This window comes from Rhinatrema bivittatum, chromosome 3, assembly GCF_901001135.1.
Source record: "Rhinatrema bivittatum chromosome 3, aRhiBiv1.1, whole genome shotgun sequence".
Taxonomy (NCBI): domain Eukaryota; kingdom Metazoa; phylum Chordata; class Amphibia; order Gymnophiona; family Rhinatrematidae; genus Rhinatrema; species Rhinatrema bivittatum.
Window position 1 is genome coordinate 463,962,654 of NC_042617.1, and position 22,343 is coordinate 463,984,996.

Genomic DNA, 22,343 nt, shown 5'->3' on the forward strand with positions numbered 1-22,343 from the left:
ACTAGCTGGGACATGGGGGAAGTCAGGAGTGAGGGTCAGGCAGCTCCCCCCTGTCTGTGAAGCCAGCCTCTCACTAGTAATGCAGGGAGGGAGCTGTCTCAGACTTCACCATCCTCCCCCCCCCTCACCCACACACCATTCACTAGCTGGGACATGGGGGAAGTCAGGAGTGAGGGTCAGGCAGCTCCCCCCTGTCTGTGAAGCCAGCCTCTCACTAGTAATGCAGGGAGGGAGCTGTCTCAGACTTCACCATCCTCCCCCCCCCCTCACCCACACACCATTCACTAGCTGGGACATGGGGGAAGTCAGGAGTGAGGGTCAGGCAGCTCCCCCCTGTCTGTGAAGCCAGCCTCTCACTAGTAATGCAGGGAGGGAGCTGTCTCAGACTTCACCATCCTCCCCCCCCCTCACCCACACACCATTCACTAGCTGGGACATGGGGGAAGTCAGGAGTGAGGGTCAGGCAGCTCCCCCCTGTCTGTGAAGCCAGCCTCTCACTAGTAATGCAGGGAGGGAGCTGTCTCAGACTGGTATCAGGGTTAGGGCACTGTGTGCAGGAAGATCACAACACTCCTGGTATTAATAGGGATAGGGCACTGTAAGAGATGACTGTAGTAGACTGAATAAAGATCTGATGTTTCTGCTCTCCTCACACCAAACAAAAACAACACACAAGCAGAGAAGCCCTTCTTACAAAGCTGAGCTAGTGAGTTAAGTAGGAGGAAAAGTAAACATACTTGTGCCAGTGTGGCTACTTAAAAAATACACTTACCAACAATCAATTACATATATTTGAACTGTGTACAGTTCCAGCCAGGACCACCTTTCTAAAATGCACAGTGATTGGCAAATTCAACATGCACTAGCATTTCAGGTGCCTGCTAACAAAAATAATAAACAAACAAGTTCTAGTCACGTGAGTGCTGTTCATTACATTACTTTTTTTGTCAAGCTTCCAACTGTTTCCATTTCACATCCCCCCAACCATTACCTCAGTATTAGCCTTGGTAACATCAATAGATAAGAGCACAGCCAGCCAATAGGAATACATACATACATATTCATTCCTAAGTGACCTTTACTGACCTGGGAAGTGTGAACACTTTGTTTCATTTTCTGTTGGTGTTCGTTAGTTTCCAGTTCCATTTCCCATCCCCCCAACCATCACCTCAGTGGTAACCTTGGTAACATCAATAGATAAGAGGGCAGCCAGCCAATAGGAACACATATTCATTCCTAACTGACCTTCAGTGACCTGGAAAGTGTTTATTTGTATCATTTTCAGTTAGTGCGCACTAAATCGAGTTAGTGCGCACTAACGGGGAGTTAGTGCGCACTAACTCGATTTAGTGCGCACTAACACGATTTAACGATTTTTAACGATAAATCGTTAGAATTTCTATTGTATCGTGTTCTATAACGATTTAAGACGATATAAACATTATCGGACGATAATTTTAATCGTTGAAAAACGATTCACATCCCTAGCAGAGTGCGACGTACAAACAGAACAGTACACTCTTGTGAAGATTTGATGACCTTCGAAGTGAGGAAACTCACCCAAAGATGAGATTTGTGCAATGTTCTCTCAACATAGCTTGATGTTACCCAGGTAGAGAGTCCACCTTTAGCCAGATAACTTGTCCACTCACTAGCTTATTTAATATTGCCATCATGGTAATTTTCAAAGTAAAATGTAAATTCAATAGCATATATAGTAGCAATTTTCAAAACCTTTGACAATTGCTACAATAAATGCAATTGAATTGTCAATAGGTTTTACCCACATTAAATGCACTTAGGAGTAGATTTTAATAAAGTACGCCCGCGCGTCCTGCAGTCGATCTCCTGCCGGCGCCATTTTCCGTACGGAAACGATTCGCGGCAGGAGATCGCTCCAGGGGACCCGCTGGATCCCCAGGAACTTTTGGCCAGCTTGGGGAGGCCTCCTGACCCCCACAAGAATTGCCAAAAGTCCAGCGGGGGTCCGGAACGACCTCCTGCGTCGAATCATATTGGTCTATGGCCGCCGCCATTTTGCGGTGGCCATTTTGCAAAATGGCGCCGGCTGAAGACACCACAATTTACTGTGCCGGATTTCCTGCTCTCCCCCTTTCCCCGATTTAGCTACGGACCCGGGGGTAATTTAAGCTACGGACCGCCGCTATGGACCCCCAGGTAATTTAAGGCATTTGGGGTGGGGGATTTAATTTAAAGGGTCGGGGTGGGTTTTAGTGTGCCAGGGGTGGGTTTTAGGGGGTTTTAGTGTGCCGCTGGACCCCCAGGTAATTTAAGGCATTTGGGGGGGGGGGTTCGGGAGGGTGGGGGATTTAATTTAAAGGGTCAGGGGTGGGTTTTAGGGGGTTTTAGTGTGTGTTCACGATTTTAACGATTTTTCACGATAATCTAAACACCCAAACGGCGACGATACGATTCCCTCCCCCTCCCAGCCGAAATCGATCGTTAAGATGATCGAGGACACGATTCACATCTCTAATCTGTAATGGATCTGCTAGAAAGTAGCCATCTGATATGCTCAGCTCCTGTAGAGGGAGTAGATAACAATCTGTTACCGGCGGAGTGCTTAGAGAGGGCACTCGGCTGTAGTAGAATGTAGAATGGTGGATCCTTGGGCCAATGGCAGTTGACAGCGCCCCCAGGAGGATATCCTGAGAGGGACCACCAGCTAGGCTTGGGTATGGAGACAGACACAGATAATTCTTTTATTAGACAGGTTAGTAGAACCACCAGCGGTGGCAGTAGTGAGCTGATATGCCTGTCAGGGCTGAAGTCCCTCAGGTACTGGAACCACGATCCCAGGGTTGCTGAGCTTTAGAGAAACTATAGATAGTGAGTAGACAGGGTATGCTGTATACATAGCCAGTACTTAGATGATAATTCACATAGGGGCGGATTTTCAGAGCCCTGCTCGCCTAAATCCGCCCAAATCCGGGTGGATTTAGGCGAGCAGGGCCCTGCGCGCCGGTGAGCCTATTTTACATAGGCCTACCGGCGCGCGCAGAGCCCCGGGACTCGCGTAAGTCCCGGGGTTCTCCGAGGGGGGCGTGTCGGGGGTGGGCCCGGTCGTCGCGGCGTTTAGGGGGCGTGTCGGCAGTGTTTTGGGGGCGGGTACGGGGGCGTGGCTATGGCCCGGGGTGGGGTGGTCCGGGGGCGTGGCCGTGCCCTCCGTACCCACCCCCAGGTTGCGTCCCGGCATGCAAGAGGCCCGCTGGCGCGCGGGGATTTACGCCTCCCGAAGGGAGGCGTAAATCCCCCGACAAAGGTAAGGGGGGGGCTTAGACAGGGCCGGGTGGGTGGGTTAGGTAGGGGAAGGGAGGGGAAGGTGAGGGGAGGGCAAAAGGAAGTTCCCTCCGAGGCCGCTCCGATTTCGGAGCGGCCTCGGAGGGAACGGGGGTAGGCTGCGCGGCTCGGCGCGCGCCGGCTATACAAAATCAATAGCCTTGCGCGCGCCGATCCAGGTTTTTAGCAGATACGCGCGGCTCCGCGCGTATCTACTAAAATCCAGCTTACTTTTGCTTGCGCCTGATGTGCCAGCAAAAGTAGGCCAATTCGCGCTATTTGAAAATCTACCCCATAAGGTCTTGAGAAAGCTCAGTAGCTGGAAAGGATTAGGCCCTCGAGGAGCGAGTACCTGGTTCCAGGGAAAGCTCTGAGAGAGCGATGGTAACTCACAATTGTCTGTATCTGTAATAGCTTCCAGGCAGTAGAAAATCTTCAGTGTGTTCAGGAACATGGGCCCTCGAGGAGCGAGTACCAGTTCCTATATGCCATCTGAAATAGTAACTCACAAATATCTGTACCTGCAATAGCTTCTAGACAGTAGAGAATCTTCAGAGTGTTTAGGAACATGGGCCCTCGAGGAGCGAGTACCGGTTCCTATCTATAATCTGAAATAGTAACTCACAATGTCTGTATCTGCGATCGCTTCCAGGCAATAGAGAATCTTCAGAGGGTTTAGGAACATGGGCCCTCGAGGAGTGAGTACTGGTTCCTATCTGCAACCTGAAATAGAAAAAGAGAACGAGGCCCCCGAGGAGTCGGTACCCCTGGTAAGTCCGAGGAGGCAGAGTAGCGTAAAGAGAAGCGGGTCCAGATGAATCCCCGCAATCAATCCCCCTTGCTAACTCAAATCGTTAGGGAATACTGAGACCTTTTATATTGGAAGCGGATGACGTCATCTCGGGGGACGCCCCTGAGGTTCGCGCCCTTGCTGGTACATCAATGGGAGAACGAGTGCGCGCCCTATGTCATCAGGAACATGGCGGATCCGCAGCATTGTGCTGGTCCAGGGATGCCGTAAGGAGACAGCATGGAGACGCCGCGGCAGCAAATGTCCATCAGACCCGGAGGGAGTCGCCACAAAGGTAGATAGGGCAGAGTGAGGGCATCGAGCAGCGACGGATGCAACACCTTCCTACCAAGTCCTTCCTGAATAGACTGTAGCCTTTTATAACTATATCGCAGTCATAGTTGTCTATGTATGTATGATTCCACTACATCTAAATAAGCTTTTTCCATGACTTCCTCTAGATCCAGGATTTTATTTCCCATACTATATGCATTAGTTTTCATTAGGGATGTGAATCGTTTATCTGACGATTGAAAATATTGGACGATATTTTCAATCATTTCATATATCGGGGGGTCCCCGATAGCGATAGGAAACCCCACAATTAATTTTGTGGGTTCTCTTATCGTTATTGGGGCGGGAAGAAAGGGCACTTAAAAGTATCACAAAAACACAGCCCGACCCTTTAAAATTAGTTCTTTAGAATCCCCCCAAAAATTTTTTAAGTACCTGGTGGTCCAGTGGGGGTCCCGGGAGCGTTCTCCCGCTCTCAGGCTGTCGGCTGCCAGTAAACAAAATGGCGCTGATGGCCCTTTGCCCCTAGCATGTAACAGGGTATCCGTGCCATTGGCCTGTCCCTGTCACTTGGTAGGAGCACTGGATGGCCCGCGCCATTTTAAAGATGGCTCTGGCCGTCCATTGCTCCTACCATGTGACTGGGGCTGGCCAATGGCACGGATACCCTGTCACATACTAAGGGCAAAGGGCCATCGGCGCCATTTTATTTACTGGCAGCCGACGCCCCGAGAGCGGGAGAACGCTCCCAGGACTCCCACAGGACCACCAGGTACTTAAAATTTTTTTGGGGGGGGATACTAAAGAACTAATTTTAAAGGGTCGGGCTGTGTTTTTGGGTTATCGGCTCAGCACAGCCGATAAAAAAAAACCAAAACGATTGGACCGTGGGAAAAATAATTTCCCGATGGTCCAAGAATCTGAAACTGAAACCGATTCCGGTTCCGATTCACATCTCTAGTTTACATAGCTTTCCAGATATTGCCCTTTTCCCCATTTTTGTAGAAACATTTAATATTTTACTAACCTTAGGGTTTTATTCACCCATCCCCCAATCATCCTAGTTTAAAGCCCTTCTCCGTAGGTTTACCAGTCTGTGTTGGAAAATGCCACATCCCATCTTCAACAGGTAGACCTTGAAACATCATTCCATAATCCAAGAACCTATAATGCTCTCACTGACACCATCTATGCAGCCGTTCATTTAACTCCAGAATGCAAGCGTCCCTGTCTGGATTTTTATCCTTGACTTAGAGTCTTAGAGGATGGAGGAGAATTCTACCTGTGCACCTATCTGCTTTGCCTTCTTTCCCAGAGTCATGAAGTCATTTTTTATATGATCTGTGTGTGGTATCTAGTTGTATCATGTGTGGCAGCATGGATGAGTAGCATCGGACAGTAGTTAGTAGGCTTGAGGATTTTTGTCAATCTCAGTGTCTTGGATTTTGTCACCTGGAAGACAGCACCCTTCTCAGGACAACATATCTGTTGGCAACTGGATGCCTCCATTCCCCTCAGAAGCAAATCACCAACCTGCACCCTCTGCCTCCTAGGCACAGTAGTTGTTGAGCCTGCAGCTTTCGATTTTCAAAGGATTTTGAAAATTGCTACAATATATGCTATGTATTTGTCAATAGATTTACCCGCATTAAGAGGTGCATGACAAAATTGGGAGATATATGCATAAGCTGGGCTTGCGTGTGCCCATCAAATTTTAAGAGCTCCCAGATGTGCGCGTATCTCCTTTTGGGTGCACATCTCAAAAGATTTAAAAAAGGGGTGGGGCATGGGCGTGTTCTGGGTGGGACATAGACATTTGGGGGGATGAACCCAAGATGTGTGTGTAAATTCTTATTCATCTGCACGTGCACCCAGATCCCCTGCTGCATAAGTTTACTTCAGCTAGGAACGAGGTGTAAGTTAAAAAATAAAAATAAAGCCATTTCTCAGAGGTTTAAAGGGTCTGGGGGAACTGGGGGGGGGGGGGGGGGGGATTTCAGACTATCAAACCAGGGGAGTTGGAGGATCTAACTGTTATAACTGTTAACTGGGGGTACTGGTGGACAAACTGGTGAAATTGGCAATGGCATGTATGAGTGCCCTTTTAAAATCCCCTAACTTATATAGTAGAAGCAGGATATACGTGCATAACCATGTGCCCACTTAAACTTTGGTGCATATATGCGTACAGTCAGGCTATTTTATAATATACACATATATACATATCAAAGTTATAAAATAGCCATGTGTTTGGGTGCACACCGACGGACACGTGCCAATGAGTGCTTGTGCGCCAGTTTGAAAGTTACTGTCTGTGTGCACTTAAAGTAGGTAAATGAGCTTTTGATATTTTGCTATGATAGTATGTTAATTTACATTTTCCTTTGAAAATTACCCCAATAATATGCTAAATTTGTTGCATTTGAATGTTTTCTGAACTTTTTTTATTTTGCATATTCATGATTGCTTGGTGTTAATTCATTTGACATTAATGATTTAAATGTCAATAAAAATTAAATGGAAATAAAATGTTTTTGTATCTATTGAATATGCATTCTGTATAGAATTCTGTTGCCCTAGCTACTAAAGATCAGACCAGCTAAAAATAAATTGCCTGAAGTATATACTATGGTATTACTAATTATGCTCCCCCTGCACCTCACTTAAGTGTTTTGATTCCACAAATAACTAAATTTATCTAAATTGTGTTACTCTGACAACCAATGTCAAGTTATTCTATGTAGTCCAACCCCTTAATTGGTGGTTTAGTCTATAAAGTTAGACTTGAAGGTAGTGGTGGGTAGGATTTGGGGCGGGGGAGATGGAGCTCCTTCCCTTCTACTCTTTCTCAACCTTAAGCAGTAATAATAACCAACAACCAAAAAAGCAATAAAAAAATCCCTTTTTAAAAAATATAATGAATGAAAGCAATTAAGAAACAATACCCCCCTTCAAAATAAGGTCTCAGTTGCTGAATTCAAGCCAGAAAAATTACATGTTTGTATATCAGCTCCGACAGCTACTAAATCAGAAAAAAGTGCTTGAGTGAAAAAAACATGCTTTCAAATCCTGCGTAAAGAAAGTAATATGTCTCAGTACAATGTTCCAAAGGCAACTTGTTCCACAGAGATAGTGCATAAAAGCTAAAAGCAGATTGTTTAGTAATAACTAATCTTGCTGAACCCCCTAACAAGCAGAGCCTTCTGAGAAGACTGAAGAACTTGTGCTGGTGAATACTGATCCAAAAGATCTGTCAGATGTGCTTGTTTCACTTGATAGAGGCATTTGAAGTCTACCAACAACATTTTACATTTTATTCCCCAAGAAACAAGCAACCAATATAGGTTAGTCCTCACCAATATCTTAGTAGTGGTGTTCTGCAAAAACTGCAGACATTTAAATAGCCATGTAATCCCTGGTAAAGCAAATTATAGTAGTCAACTTTACCTGTAATCAGAGCATGGATTGCAGGTACTAAATCAGGCATATATAAATTTGGGTGCAGTTGTCTTATCTGCCAAAGATGGATTTAGTAATTTCTCAGAACCAGAGATATGTGGCTCTCCATAGTAAACGCTGAGTCCAGCTGGATTCAGAGGCTGTGAATGAGATTCTTTGGCTTAAACTCAGTACCAAGAAGCATTGGCTAGCTCTTAAATAATATGCACCATTTTATAATCCAGGACAACTCTGATTTTGTTGGGGGTCATGTCCCAATCATTTTGCACTGAAAAGGGGGTTGGTTGCACTGCTTTGTCTGCTCCACCCATTCTCCTGTGCAATAAGGTAGAAGGTCAGTCTCTTAGAATTTTGATTTCATTCAAAAATAATAAAAGAAAACAGAAATGAGGAAGCCTGTCTTAGTTCATAAGCACAGTCTCTGGGGTTCATGGCTCATGCCTGTAGCACGGCCGAGCATTTGTTCCTCAAAAAACAAATACAGAGAGAAAATATACCACTGTTCTTAATTGGTTATGCCTATAGCACAGCTGAATATTTGTTGCCCAATAAAGCAAATACGTGGAGGAAATATATCACAGTTCATAAGCACAGACTCTAGGGTTTATGAACCATGCCTGTAGCACAGCTGAGCATTTGCTGCTCAGAAAAAACAAACATGCAGCAAAAACATATCACAGTTCATAGGAAGTCTCTGGAGTTTGCAAACTTCAGGGTTTTTTTTTTTTCCATTTACTGCACCTCAGGCTAGCCAAGCTTCTTTACTTCCATCTCCTCACTAGCTGGTTCCTCCACAGCTTCAGTATCCTCTCTACTAGGATTTGCTCCTTTGGCTCCCCTAATTGTTTCCCTTTTCTTATCTATTTATTTATTTATTTATTTATCATTTTTATATACCGGGATTCATGCAAAAATTTGCATATCGTCTCAGTTTACATTGTAACTGAAAAACAAGCATGAGAGAATGCTAATTACATAGAACAGGGCATAAAACTTGGGACAGAGTATGTGTGGAAAAACTTGGAATATAATAGAAGGGGGAAAACCGAAAATTTATCTTATTAGGCGCATGTGTTATATTATAAAAGATATGGAAGAGGACATGTTGGTGAACCATGTTTTTCTTATATAAATGATCTCTGCAGTACCTCACCTGCTCCTTTGTGAGATCAGAGTCCTTGCCATCTCTGTGCTCAGGTTCTTCACCTTCAAAGCCCCAGTGGTCAAGTTCTTTCCACTTGCTCCTGGGAGTTGTGGTTTCTCTATTACGTGCAATGTAGTTAATATGTGGCAAGTGTAAATCACTGTTCAACTCGTCTTAACAAGAAAAGTCTTTATTGTAGATACAGTCACATCAGTGGTACACATAGATCAAGGAAGTTGTGGTTAATGGTGTAGGAGCAAGGACCCTGACACGGCCGTGTTTTGCATCAGCGCTGCGTCAGGGGGACCAGACACTGTGCAAATCTATAAACAAAAAATATAAATAGCATATAGTATTGAGCAGGATGGCGAGCACCAAACTTATAAATAATAAGCTTTTAAACAACGATTTACTGCATGCTATTTCTCTATTATTTGTACATGTTTTGGGGGTTTCTCTCTTAGCAATCTTGTTGTCTGCTGCTTGTAGTCTCCAGTATCCCTCAAGAGAACATCTTCCTGAGAGTGGAGAGAAGTCTACCTCATCACAGCGGGATTCAATTTAAATTTCTGTTGTTCTAACCAATTCAGTATCCCACCAGGACAGGCATCCTGTTTCTCCATCATGGCTACATGTTCCCTTCTGATCTCAAGATAAAGATGAATGTAGTCAGTGAAAATATCACATTTCATTCCATAATTCTGAGTTACCTCTATTAGTGCCAGTATCTTAAATATGATATTGAAGTGAATCATTACATATTGCAGCCAGATCTATATATAAAATTGTCATCTTTGAGGAAAGGCAATAATTAAAATATCCCTCTCTAAAATGAATATGCCAATTAAGATTTGGAAAATAGCGATGTGTCTCTGCTATGCAGATAAAGCCAAAGTAAACACACTATGTCATAAAATAGAATCCATGAACTGATAAAATACAGAACACATTTTACACATTCACAAGAATAATCTCTCGTATGCCTTAACTGTAGAATTGAAAAATAGCATTTCTTCTTACAAAACATTACTTCTGCTGAGTGATTCAGCTAGAATTTTTCTTGTTTTTAATCTGGGTGAATATCCTTTAGGTGCTATAAAAAAAACTAAATTTCAATCTTACCAGGGCCAGCTTTACCATGTGGATGACAATATGCAATGAGGAGGGAGTGGGGAATCTCCTCCTTTCTGATCGCCCTTGTCTAGATTAACCCCTCTCATGGTGTTTCTAACACCCCCCACCCCCCGACAAACACACACACACACTTTGGAGTCCTTGCCACTGCTCTCCTCCATAAAGAAACCAGCACAATAGCAGTGGCAAATTCAGGGGAAAAAAATTCAGTACAGGACTCGAGATCCCTCCGTGCTCTGCCTACACCTTCCTCTCACAGGAGCTTCTTGTTACCATGGAAACCCATGCCAGTGGCAGGGCTTCACAGAGAGCTCACAGGCCCTATGCTGATTTTTTTTTTTTTTGCATTACGTTGCTGCTCCTCCTTCCCAGCTAGTGCCTGTATGGAGGACAATGGTGTGGCTACAGGCCCAGACTGGCGGCAAAACAAGGCGGTGGAGGCCTTCCAGTACTTTTGAAATTTGCCACCAGAAGCGGTTGCCTACCTGGCCCAGGCTAAATCCAAGCTTGAATTTTGCATGTTTGTGTGAGGGTTGCTAGACTCTTCCAATATGAAAACTGCAGGGGATATGGGGACATGCAAGTGTTTGTTGTCGTGGATTTATATATCTATTTTTCTAAAATGTGTAATTTATTTATTTAAAAAAAAATGTTTAACCCACATTTAATCCACAGCTCGAGGCAGGAATTAAGTGCAGTTCTGTCTCATGATGCGAAGTTATATAACTATAAAAGTGCCATGTTATTCTGTCGCTTTTTAATTAATTTTGAGTAATGAGTTTGTGTGTGAGAAAAGGTTCTGTGTTCTTCCATCCCCTATTGCTTTCCTTGTCTTTGCTACCAGGATCAGAAAGAGATAAGCTAAATTTTGCTGCATCTTCTAATCAGGTAGGAGGTTCATATAATCTCTTGTTTTTCTGAATATGGAAAAAACAAAACACTTAAAATGTAATTTTCTTCCAACCTGTTAGTCTGCTTAATTGTACTGTAAAATGGCAATTATCTTGTACTTGACTATTCAAAATATTCAAGGCAGCTTGCCCAAGGAGTACTTTAGTAGGAAATGACAGGAGTGGGGGCTGGGTTAGACAGCAAGTAGTTTTTCTCAGCTATGTACTGTGTTCTGTCCACTCCAGCCTCCCCCCCCCCGCCCCTCCCCCTCTTGCTCCCTGCAAGGGACAGGAAGGAAGGCGAGGAGAGGGGAAATGACAGGCAGCAAATATTTGATTACCTGGCACTGCCCATTTCCCATGCAAGCAGGATAATGGGGCTTTTACTATATTTTGTTTGGGCTGGTTCTGTGGATGAGGAATGAATAAGGAGCTGAAGATATATCAGAGATTAGAAACACACTGGGCTGCACGTCCGTGGCCCAGAATAGGTATTAAATGTGAGGCCGGTTTCTAACTTCAATGCAACTTTAAGTTAATACAAAATCCTCTTAATGATCTGTAGTAAAGTGCATGAATGATGATATTGCAATTAGTTTGTTTCCCTCAGTTCTAGGGATGTGCAGACAATTTTTTTTTTTTTTGGGTTTCACTCATTTCCATGGGAAGTTTTGGTTCAGTTCATTTTGTTCAAGGTTTTTTTTTTATTCTTTTCATTTTCATTAAATAGTTTGCACTATTTTGCAAATAGCATGCATTGTTTACACTCGTAATTTAAAATTGTTATTCCAGAAGAGCTAGCAGATCCCCAGCAACCCCCTTGCACCCACAATTTACGGGGCTCAGTCACAAAAGCCATGTTAGGCCATTTGCCATACAATAAACACTGTTTACAGCATGGTAAATACTAAATAGCCTAATGCAGAGATAACGCAAGGTATTTGAAATACCTTGAGTTATTTTGGCCCCAGAACAGCACATATTATAATGAGATGATTAGTATGCAAATGCATGTTAATAAGTTCTTTATTGCCCTGAACAATGCAAATCAAATAATTTGGCTTGCGGGAGACCATGTGATTCTCTGAGCAGACAGCAGCTCAGTGACTCAGCTCCCATTTCTGTAAATTATGGCTATGTCCTCAGTTTCCAAAGACCTCCATAAAAACCTATTTCTTTCTAGACTGCTGAAAAAGCAGCGAAGTCTCAACGGCTGGAAGGATAAACAGCTACGTCGATCACTTCTGCAGGCCCGGAGGAGAACTCATCCTCTCAGAAGGACACTTGGAATGATTTTGATGGCCCCCCCAGAATCAGCTGACTATGTTAAAAGGTATTTGGATCATGTTTCCTCACGGCTTACCGAAAAAATAGAGTCACATTTGGCATCATAGAATAGATGGTGGCTCAGTTAGTTGCCTCGGTAAGGGAACCTGAAGAATGAGTGATCTGGAGGTTGATTATACTTCCTATGGGAAAACAACTGATAATTAGAATGACAAATGAAGAACCTGGAGTAGAAAAATGATGATCTGAAGAATAGAAACCATTGAAACAATATTTGAATCATCAGCTTCCTGGAACGTTTGGATGGCACAGATCTGACTGGAATCGTGAGAAAATGCCTGCCTGAGCTCCTGCGGCAGGAAACGAAGGGCGCCAAAATAAAGGTGGATCATGCGCACAGGGCCCTGGCTCATATGCCTGTCAAAACTGAGAGAGAGCGAGAGCCATTATCGCACACGTTTATAATTTCCAGGACAAACAAAGGATTATGGAAGCTGCTCATTGCTTCAGTGAATTGAGTTAGCAGGATAAACTTATTTTTATTTTTCAAGCCTTTTCACGGCATGTGCAAAAACATCGGCAGAGTTTCGTGGAGGTGAAGCAACAGCTTAGACAGCATGGCTTCACATATGCTATGGTCTACCCTGCAAATGTTTGAATTATGGATAATGGTAGGGCTAACCATGAGGAAGTGAGTGCTTTTATGCAACAAAAACTGAGCGCTACTGCCAACACCTGAGTAAATATGAGAGATTGGGTGGAACACCAAAGCTTAGATGTGTGGAGCATCTAATTCTCTCAAGAAGGGCTTAGTTTATTTCCTACTTCTTTTAATTCTTCACTTTCTTTTGTGGTGGGACTGTGATATACTGGTGCAATGTTATTCTTGTTGTGACCACTGGAATATTGTACGAGCCACGATGAATCTTGACTATAACTTTTTATTATGCACTTACTTTCTGCTGTTCTTTTATCCTTTTTTTTTTTAATATTCAGCTCTTGGTTTTCTGGACTATGCTTAGATTCACTTCTTTACAATAGATTTTTGCTGAGCGGAAAACAAGGGCATTTTCCCACCATGTTGAGCGTTTTTGCAAGCAGAATAGCACTGTTGATTCTGCCATAATTGTCGATTGGACTATTATGCCTTTTCTTATTACTATTTAATGTTTTTTATTTTATTTTTGTATTTTTCTTTGTTACTTGCTGCAGTTGCTGGTCTCATCAAGTTATTTATAGTTGCTGCAAATCAGAGGACTGGGGTTTTTCCTATCTTTGCCAATGTTTTCAAAAATTTTGTACTCCCTATTTTGCAATCACTATGTTTAGTATTTCTGCTGGTAATATTGCATGGTTTGTGTTTTTGGGTGTTGTGCAGGAATGGGAATGGTGGGGTTGGTTTGGGAGATTCTTTGAGAGGGAGTTGTATGAGGTGGAGGTTGGATTGGGGGTTGGGTGGGGAAGGATTGTTAGACAGCCTATGGATTTTGTGATAGTACATTTCAATGCTAGCTTTGTTTTAGTACTGATATGGGTAATTCTGAGGGAAAATGTAGCTTGGATTTGGTTATTGGGGGGAGGGGGTTGTATGTTGGTGAGTTTTTGTTTTTGTTATTATAAAACATATCACACAGGACAAATCTAGACAGAGGAAGGACTGTGGCATAGTTGGTTCTTTTTGAAATTAAAGGCATATTATTTGATGTTATTCTGATACCTGGAGGGGAGTGGATACAAGTGTTTATCTTAATATTAATGAATGAAACATGTTTTGCTAAATGTCAGAGGAACGTCAAGTGTAGTCATAAGATTGAAGATTCTGAATTTTCTTAAGAAGCAGGATGCCCTGGGGGCCTTTCTTCAGGAGACCAATCTTACACAAAAAAGATTGGGTGGGACAGGTTTTTGCATCCTCATATAGGTCTAAGAGTCGTGGCACTTGTATATTGATTCATAAAGCTCTTCCTTTTACAATTGGTAACTCATTTAGGGATCCTGAGGGCCGCTATGTCATTCTGGAAGGGACCTTATCTGGCAAATCCTTTACTTTGGCAAATGTATATGGGCCCAAAAGTAACTCTGGGGATTTTTTCAGTCCTTTCTTATAAAACTTGGTACCTTTAACAGTTCTAAATTGATGATAGGCAAGTATTGGAATGTATGTGTCAATCCTAAACTGGACAGATCTAGTTTAGGTAGTTCTTATCAGGACTTCCGGGTAGTTTAAAATTGGGATTGCAAATGTTTTCTTTGCAGGATATCTGGAGGAATGAAAATCCTAGTTGTCATGACTTCACTTATTTCTCCCCATGTCACAGGACATATAGCAGACTGGATTACTTCTTATGCATTTTGAATTTGTTTCCAAGAATTATAGACTGTGATATTTTGCCTAGTTATTTGTCAAATCATTACCCGGTATGAATTATGGTCTCCTTTTTGGATAAGGAGGGCCGGAGGGGAGGTTTGAAACAGAAGCTCTCTATTATTAAAAATAAAACCTTTTGCCACATGATCAGGGAGACAATTGCTCATTTTAATTTCCCTAATCCAGGAGACAAATTTAATCCTTTGCTTCACTGGAAAACTTTTAAGACCATTCTTGGGGGCCATATTATAGCATTCACCAATCATTTCAGTAAACAGAAATTAATGGAATAGACTCACTTCCTTGCTAGACTGCAAAAGTTGGAACTTAAGCATAATCAATGGGGCTCATAAAAGGTGTATAAGGACTTAGACTTGGTGGGAGCAAACCAAGTCCTCTCCAGCGCAATCAGGTTGAGAAATGTATGCGCTATAACAGAACTTTTCAAGATTTATTACCCCAGGCATTATTAAGAATTAAGAAATTGAAGACTGACCAGGAAAAGTGAACTCCTTTTCTCTTATCTTTATTGGGCAGGGTCAAGATGATGGTAGCTCCACAGGTGATATACTTATTGAAACATCTTCCATGTACAGTCCCCTGGAAAGGTTTTACATCCCTTAGAGGAGCTATTATCTCTTTTTTTTTTGTAAAGGGGAAAGTCCCTTCTATTAAACTACATACATTAAGACAGCCACCAGATTGTGATGGGCTGGATGTTCCAGATTTACTTCTATATTAGCTATCAGCCAGGCTCTTGGCAGTTAGGGGATGGTTTGGTGAAGATGTCACCTCATGTTCTTGGCAAAGACTCGATGAATGGCAGGTAAAGGAGCACAAACTCATCTCCCTTCTTTGGTACCCATCGGCCTCTTTGGCACCCACCAGGATTTATAGGGGATGTCACATTGTTTCAAACTCTATCAAAATATGGCACAAAGTATTTAAATTATTTGGCTTATCTAACTTCAATTTCTAAAATATCTATTTACAATAAAAATAAAGATTTAATGGTTCCGCTCTTTGTACTGAACATACAGATTTCCTCGCTTTTTTGCTAAATGTAGCTCTTCTAGCCCCTTGTGCTTGATGAGATGTGAGTTGATAGGATCATATATTTCGGGGGTTCCCAACCTTTTTGGAAACATGGACCCCTTTTCAAGTTCCAAAATTTTCATGGACCTCACATGCTTCTCTTTCATTTTTACCTGCAGTTATGTGCCGTATATAGAACAAAGAAATAATTATATGCACACCAGACTCATTCATAATATATAAAACTTATTAAATAATGCTTACTGATATAAACAAAATACATATAATTGCAAAGCACAGCAATAACATAGAAACATAGAAACATAGAAATGACGGCAGAAGAAGACCAAATGGCCCATCCAGTCTGCCCAGCAAGCTTCACACATTTTTTTCTCTCATACTTATCTGTTTCTCTTAGCTCTTGGTTCTATTTCCCTTCCACCCCCACCATTAATGTAGAGAGCAGTGATGGAGCTGCATCCAAGTGAAATATCTAGCTTGATTAGTTAGGGGTAGTAGGGGTAGTAACCGCCGCAATAAGCAAGCTACACCCATGCTTATTTGTTTTACCCAGACTATGTTGTACAGCCCTTGTTGGTTGTTTTTTCTTCTCCCCTGCCGTTGAAGCAGGGAGCTATGCTGGATATGCGTGAAGTATCAGTTTTTCTTCTCTCCTGCCGTTGAAGCAGAGAGCCATGCTGGATATGCATTGAAAGTGAAGTATCAGGCACATTTGGTTTGGGGTAGTAACCGCCGTAACAAGCCAGCTACTCCCCGCTTTGTGAGTGCGAACCCTCTTTTCTTCTCCCCTGCCGTTGAAGCAGAGAGCTATGCTGTATATGCATTGAAAGTGAAGTATCAGGCATATTTGGTTTGGGGTAGTAACCGCCGTAACAAGCCAGCTACTCCCCTCTTTGTAAGTGCAAATCCTTTTTTCACATTTCCTCTTGCTGTTGAAGCTTAGAGCGATGTTGGAGTCACAGTAAGCATGTGTATGTTTATTGAATAAGGGTATTGTGTCCAGGCAGTAGCCATCATTCTGGCGAGTCACCCAATAAATATGGAAGAATGTACTCATATTCAGTAACTTATATGGTAACTACAGGTACCCACAGAGCTGGATCTGGAGTGACTGGGAGAATGGACTGGTAGAGGGAAAGAAGGGTACTGGTTGGGATGGCCTGTGAATCACAAACAGATAGTGAGAGACTGATTGGGAAGGGCAAGGGAGGGATGTTTGAGAGAGTCCCCATCACAAAAAGGGAGATGTGGAAAGAGGTTTGGGACACATATTTACCACCCAGCCTACACCCTATCAACATGGTATTTTTTGAAAATTATTATTACTATTTTTAAAGAAAATCACCTATGACAGCAGAATAAGGACATTTCCCCTTATCACTCACTACAAAAAAATATAGTATTCAAATTCTGTTGTCACGTCAGTAACAGCAAAGCAAACTCTCTCCACTACCATTAACACTATATAATATAAAATCCTGCAAAACATTTACTCAGAATCTATAGGATATCTGCCATACCCTAACTACCAGACTCAAACATTAACCACCTTACCTATGAAACGGCAGCACTGCAAATATTATAACAAGTCCTAAAACACAATTACATCTCCTATTAGGAAACAGATCAAGTCAGGCTGCTATAGATCCCTATATAGAAATTACATGCTAGCAGAATGTAATAATTATTTTATTATAAAACTCAGACAATGTTATTCAATGTCAATGTCACTGTCGAATTGTGTAACTGCTACACCATGTCATTCAATGTCAATGGTCTAAGTTAACTATAACATGGTTCAATTTCAGCCCCCTCTAAAGCCTTGTTATTTCAAAACCTAGTCAATGATAGCTTATATTATTGTTCCAAGTTAGTATAAGGTTTAAACTCAGTTCCCTGTAAAGCCTTGTTTTGCTGCATTTATGTTCCCTGTAAACCAATGTAATGTTCCCAACGAATGTTGGTCTATAAAAATGTTAAATAAATAAATTAAAATAAAATCCCTATAGAAACTATGGATTTGTTACAGAATTAGTCATTCTAGTGCACAAAAATTCTTTCAGTTGATCAGGATCAAAAAAGATAAAGGTATTAGCTCCATGTTTTATAACACATTTAGAAGGATATCTAAGATAAATGAGGCACCTAGGGCTAACATATCAAATTGCATTGAAATAAACACCTTACATCGAATTTGCATTATCTTGGCTAAGTCAGGATAAACTCTGACTAGCCCCCCCCCCAAAAAAAAAAAAGAACATTAAAACTCAAAAAGTAAGACTTCATTATAAAAGCAACATCCTGGTGATGAAAGAAAGAAATCAACATTATAGACCTATCAGTCACTTCATTATTGGAATTCTTCAAAAGATGATAAATTTGAAAAATAAGCATTAAGTTGAAGATGAGCTTCTTGATTAGGACAAGGTTTAAAAGGTAGAAACAAGACTTTATCTATGGAGGGTATCTTCTCTGCAGGTCTCTTCAGGACTTCATGTAAATAATGCCAAAGCATTACACGGGGCAGTTCACCCATTACTTTGGGGAATTAAGAGTCTTAAATTCAAACTCTTGCTCTGGTTTTTCAATTTTTCCATCCTTTTGAAGAGACAAAATTGTTCCTGAATAATAGTGGCATTAATGACCTTAATACATTCAACATCCCTCCCCAGGGATCTCAAGGTCTCTGAGTGCTACTGCAGAATATTCTGATGTTCCAAAGCAACCTTGTCCAACTTTAAATAAAACGTTGAATGAACTCCAAAGGATTGGGACAAACCTGCAATCAAATCCCAGAGGGAGTCTAGGGTAACCATTGCTGGTTTAGAGATCAAGGGGAGAACCCCAGAAGCGGACTGCTCATCTTCTGAAGCATTTCCAGCCCCCAGAGGAGGTAAGTCCGGGACAGAAAAGCTGTCTTCTTCAACAGATGCCTGAGAGCACTGCAATGGCGGGAAGTTCCGCCTTTCTCCTAGTGAAACGCTGAAGATACCTTCCACACGGGGCAAAGCAATGAGGTCATCAAATCATGCCCCCACTGCTTTGGCGTTCATCTGAGATGAAATGAGCAGCAAGGAATGAGAATCTGGCAGGCTAAGAGAAACATCCCTGGATGAGAACAGGTCTCCTCTCTATGTTTCCCCAATGGGGCTCAACATGCTCAATTTGGTGGAAGGAACAGCGCATTCAAGAATGGTCCATTGGTCCAGAGGAACTGAGGGTTCGGAAGAATAAACTCTCACCCTCCTTTTCCATTTATGAGACATTTGAAAAGAAGAATAGAACAAATAAACTGGTAAGCAAGGAGCAACAGAAATATATGACCGCTCAGGCCGCCATATTAGATCTCCCCTGTGAGTATAAAGATTACTTTTAAATTTCCTAAACAACAATAAAATATTTCAAAATATCAGATACATCAAACAGTCAAAAATTAAAACTAATAAGAATCTAAAATTTCCCCATTCTCCATTCCTGGGAACTTTTGATTTTCAGTCACCATGAGACTGCTACAGAATAGTAGGGATGTGGAAGAGGGTTCACAAACTTTCTCCTCTCTCTCATACACACACACACACACACACACACACACATACATACCCACTCTCACATATGCTTACACAAACATGCTCCCTCTCTCTCATACACACACATTCTCACACATACACACACTTCTTCTCTCTTATACACACATGCTCTCTCTCACACACACATACTCTCTCATTCAATCGCTCCCACTCACACCCACACCCACACACATGCTCCCACTCACACATGCACTCTCTCACACACACAAACTTGTTACCACCCACACAAACACTCCCTCTCTCTTATGCACACATGCTCTCTCTCTCATTAACATGCTCCCTCTTTCTCACACACGCATACATACTCATATCCACACATACACTCCTTCTCTCTCATACAATATGCTCCCTCTCTCTCATACACACATGCTCACACACAAATATTCCTTCTTTCTCAAATGCACGTGCTTTATCTCTCATTCACGTACACACACACACACACACACAAACTCCCTCTCTCATTCACATAGGCTCTCTCTCATACACACTTATTCATGCACCATCTCTTTCACATGGGCTTTTCCTTAATTTTGTTTTGGAGTCTGCAGGAGAGAGAGGGTCTCATGATCTGCTCTTCACTCAGGATGCCGGTGTCCCATACCCTCCTTCACCTTCTGCTGCCAGCAGCCCAGCAGCTTTCTTCACTCTTAAGCCACTGGCGAGTTGGGATGCACTGGTGGCCCACGGTCTTCTGTCTTCAGCCGCCAGTGAGATGGGGTGTGCCGGCAGCCTGCAGCCTTCTTCTGTCTTCAGGTGATGGCAAGATGGGGTGTGCTGGTGTCCTTCAGCCTCCTTCAATCTTCTTTTCATCCCCCAGCAAGATGGGATGCACTGGCAGCATGCGGCCTCCTTTAGTCTTCAGCCGCCGGTGAGATAGGGTGTGCTGGCTGCCCACAGCCTTCTTCCATCTTCAGCTGCGGGCGAGATGGGATACGCTAGTGGTCCTCAGCTCCTTCAGTTTTCTCTTCAATCGCCAGTGAGATGGGGTGCGGTGGGTGCCCATGGCCTTTTTATGTCTTCAGCTGCCGGCAAGATAGGGTGCGCTGGTGGCATCTCAGGCCTACTTTTTCACTGCCGGCATGGGATGGGGTCTGGCAGCAGCCTGTTGGGTCTCTTCTTTGTTAGGGGCTTTTGCTTAAGAACATAAGAACATAAGAAATGGCCATGCTGGGTCAGACCAAGGGTCCATCAAGCCCAGCATCCTGTTTCCAACAGAGGCCAAACTAGGCCACAAGAACTTGGCAATTACCTAAACACTAAGAAGATCCCATGCTACTGATGCAATTAAAAGCAGTGGCTATTCCCTAAGTAAACTTGATTAATAGCAGTTAATGGACTTCTCCTCCAAGAACTTATCCAAACCTTTTTTGAACCCAGCTACACAAACTGCACTAACCACATCCTCTGGCAACAAATTCCAAAGCTTTATTGTGCATTGAGTGAAAAAGAAGTTTCTCCTATTAGTCTTAAATGTGCTACTTGCTAACTTCATGAAATGCCCCCTAGTCCTTTTATTATTTGAAAGTGTAAATAACAGAGTCACATCTACTTGTTCAAGACCTTTCATGATTTTAAAGACCTCTATCATATCCCCCCTCAGCCATCTCTTCTCCAAGCTGAACAACCCTAACCTCTTCAGCCTTTCCTCATAGGGGAGCTGTTCCATCCCTTTATCATTTTGGTTGCCCTTCTCTGTACCTTCTCCATCGCAACTATATCTTTTTTGAGATGCAGCGACCAGAATTGTACACAGTATTAAAGGTGGGGTCTCACCATGGAGCGATATAGAGGCATTATGACATTTTCCGTTTTATTAATCATTCCCTTCGTAATAATTCCTAACATTCTGTTTGCTTTTTTGACTGCTGCAGCACACTGAGCTGACGATTTTAAAGTATTATCCGCTATGATGCCTAGATCTTTTTCCTGGGTGGTAGCTCCTAATATGGAACCTAACATCGTGTAACTACAGAAAGGGTTATTTTTCCCTATATGCAATACCTTGCACTTGTCCACATTAAATTTCATCTGCCATTTGGATGCCCAATCTTCCAGTCTTGCAAGGTCCTCCTGTAATGTATCATAGTCCGCTTGTGATTTAACTACTCTAAATAATTTTGTATCGTCCGCAAATGTAATAACCTCACTCATCGTATTCCTTTCCAAATCATTTATATATATATTGAAAAGCACCAGTCCAAGTACAGATCCCTGAGGCACTCCACTGTTTATCCTTTTCCACTGAGAAAATTGACCATTTAATCCTACTCTCTGTTTCCTGTCTTTTAACCAGTTTGTAATCCACGAAAGGTCATCCCTCCTATCCCATGACTTTTTAGTTTTCGTAGAAATCTCTCATGAGGGACTTTGTCAAACACCTTCTGAAAATCCAAATACACTACATCTACTGGTTCACCTTTATCCACATGTTTATTAACCCCTTCAAAAAAATGAAGCAGATTTGTTAGGCAAGACTTCCCTTGGGTAAATCCATGTTGACTGTGTTCCATTAAACCATGACTGTCTATATGCTCTACGATTTTGATCTTGAGAATAGTTTCCACTATTTTTCCCGGCACTGAAGTCAGGCTCACTGATCTATAGTTACCTGGATCGCCCCTGGAGCCTTTTTTAAATATTTGGGTTACATTGGCCAGTGGCCACCCTCCAGTCTTCAGGTACAATGGATGATTTTAATGAAAGGTTACAAATTTTAACTAATAGATCAGAAATTTCATTTTTGAGTTCCTTCAGTACCCTAGGATGCATACCATCAGGTCCAGGTGATTTGTTACTCTTTCGTTTCTCAATCTGGCCTACTACATCTTCCAGGTTCACAATAATTTCGTTCAGTTCGTCTGACTCATCACTCCTGAAAACCTTCTCCGGAACTGGTATCTCCCCAACATCCTCATAAGTAAACACAGAAGCAAAGAATTCATTTAGTCTTTCTGCAATGGCCTTATCTTTCCTAAGAGCCCTTTTAACCCCTTGGTCATCTAATGGTCCAACTGACTCCCTCACAGGTTTCTTG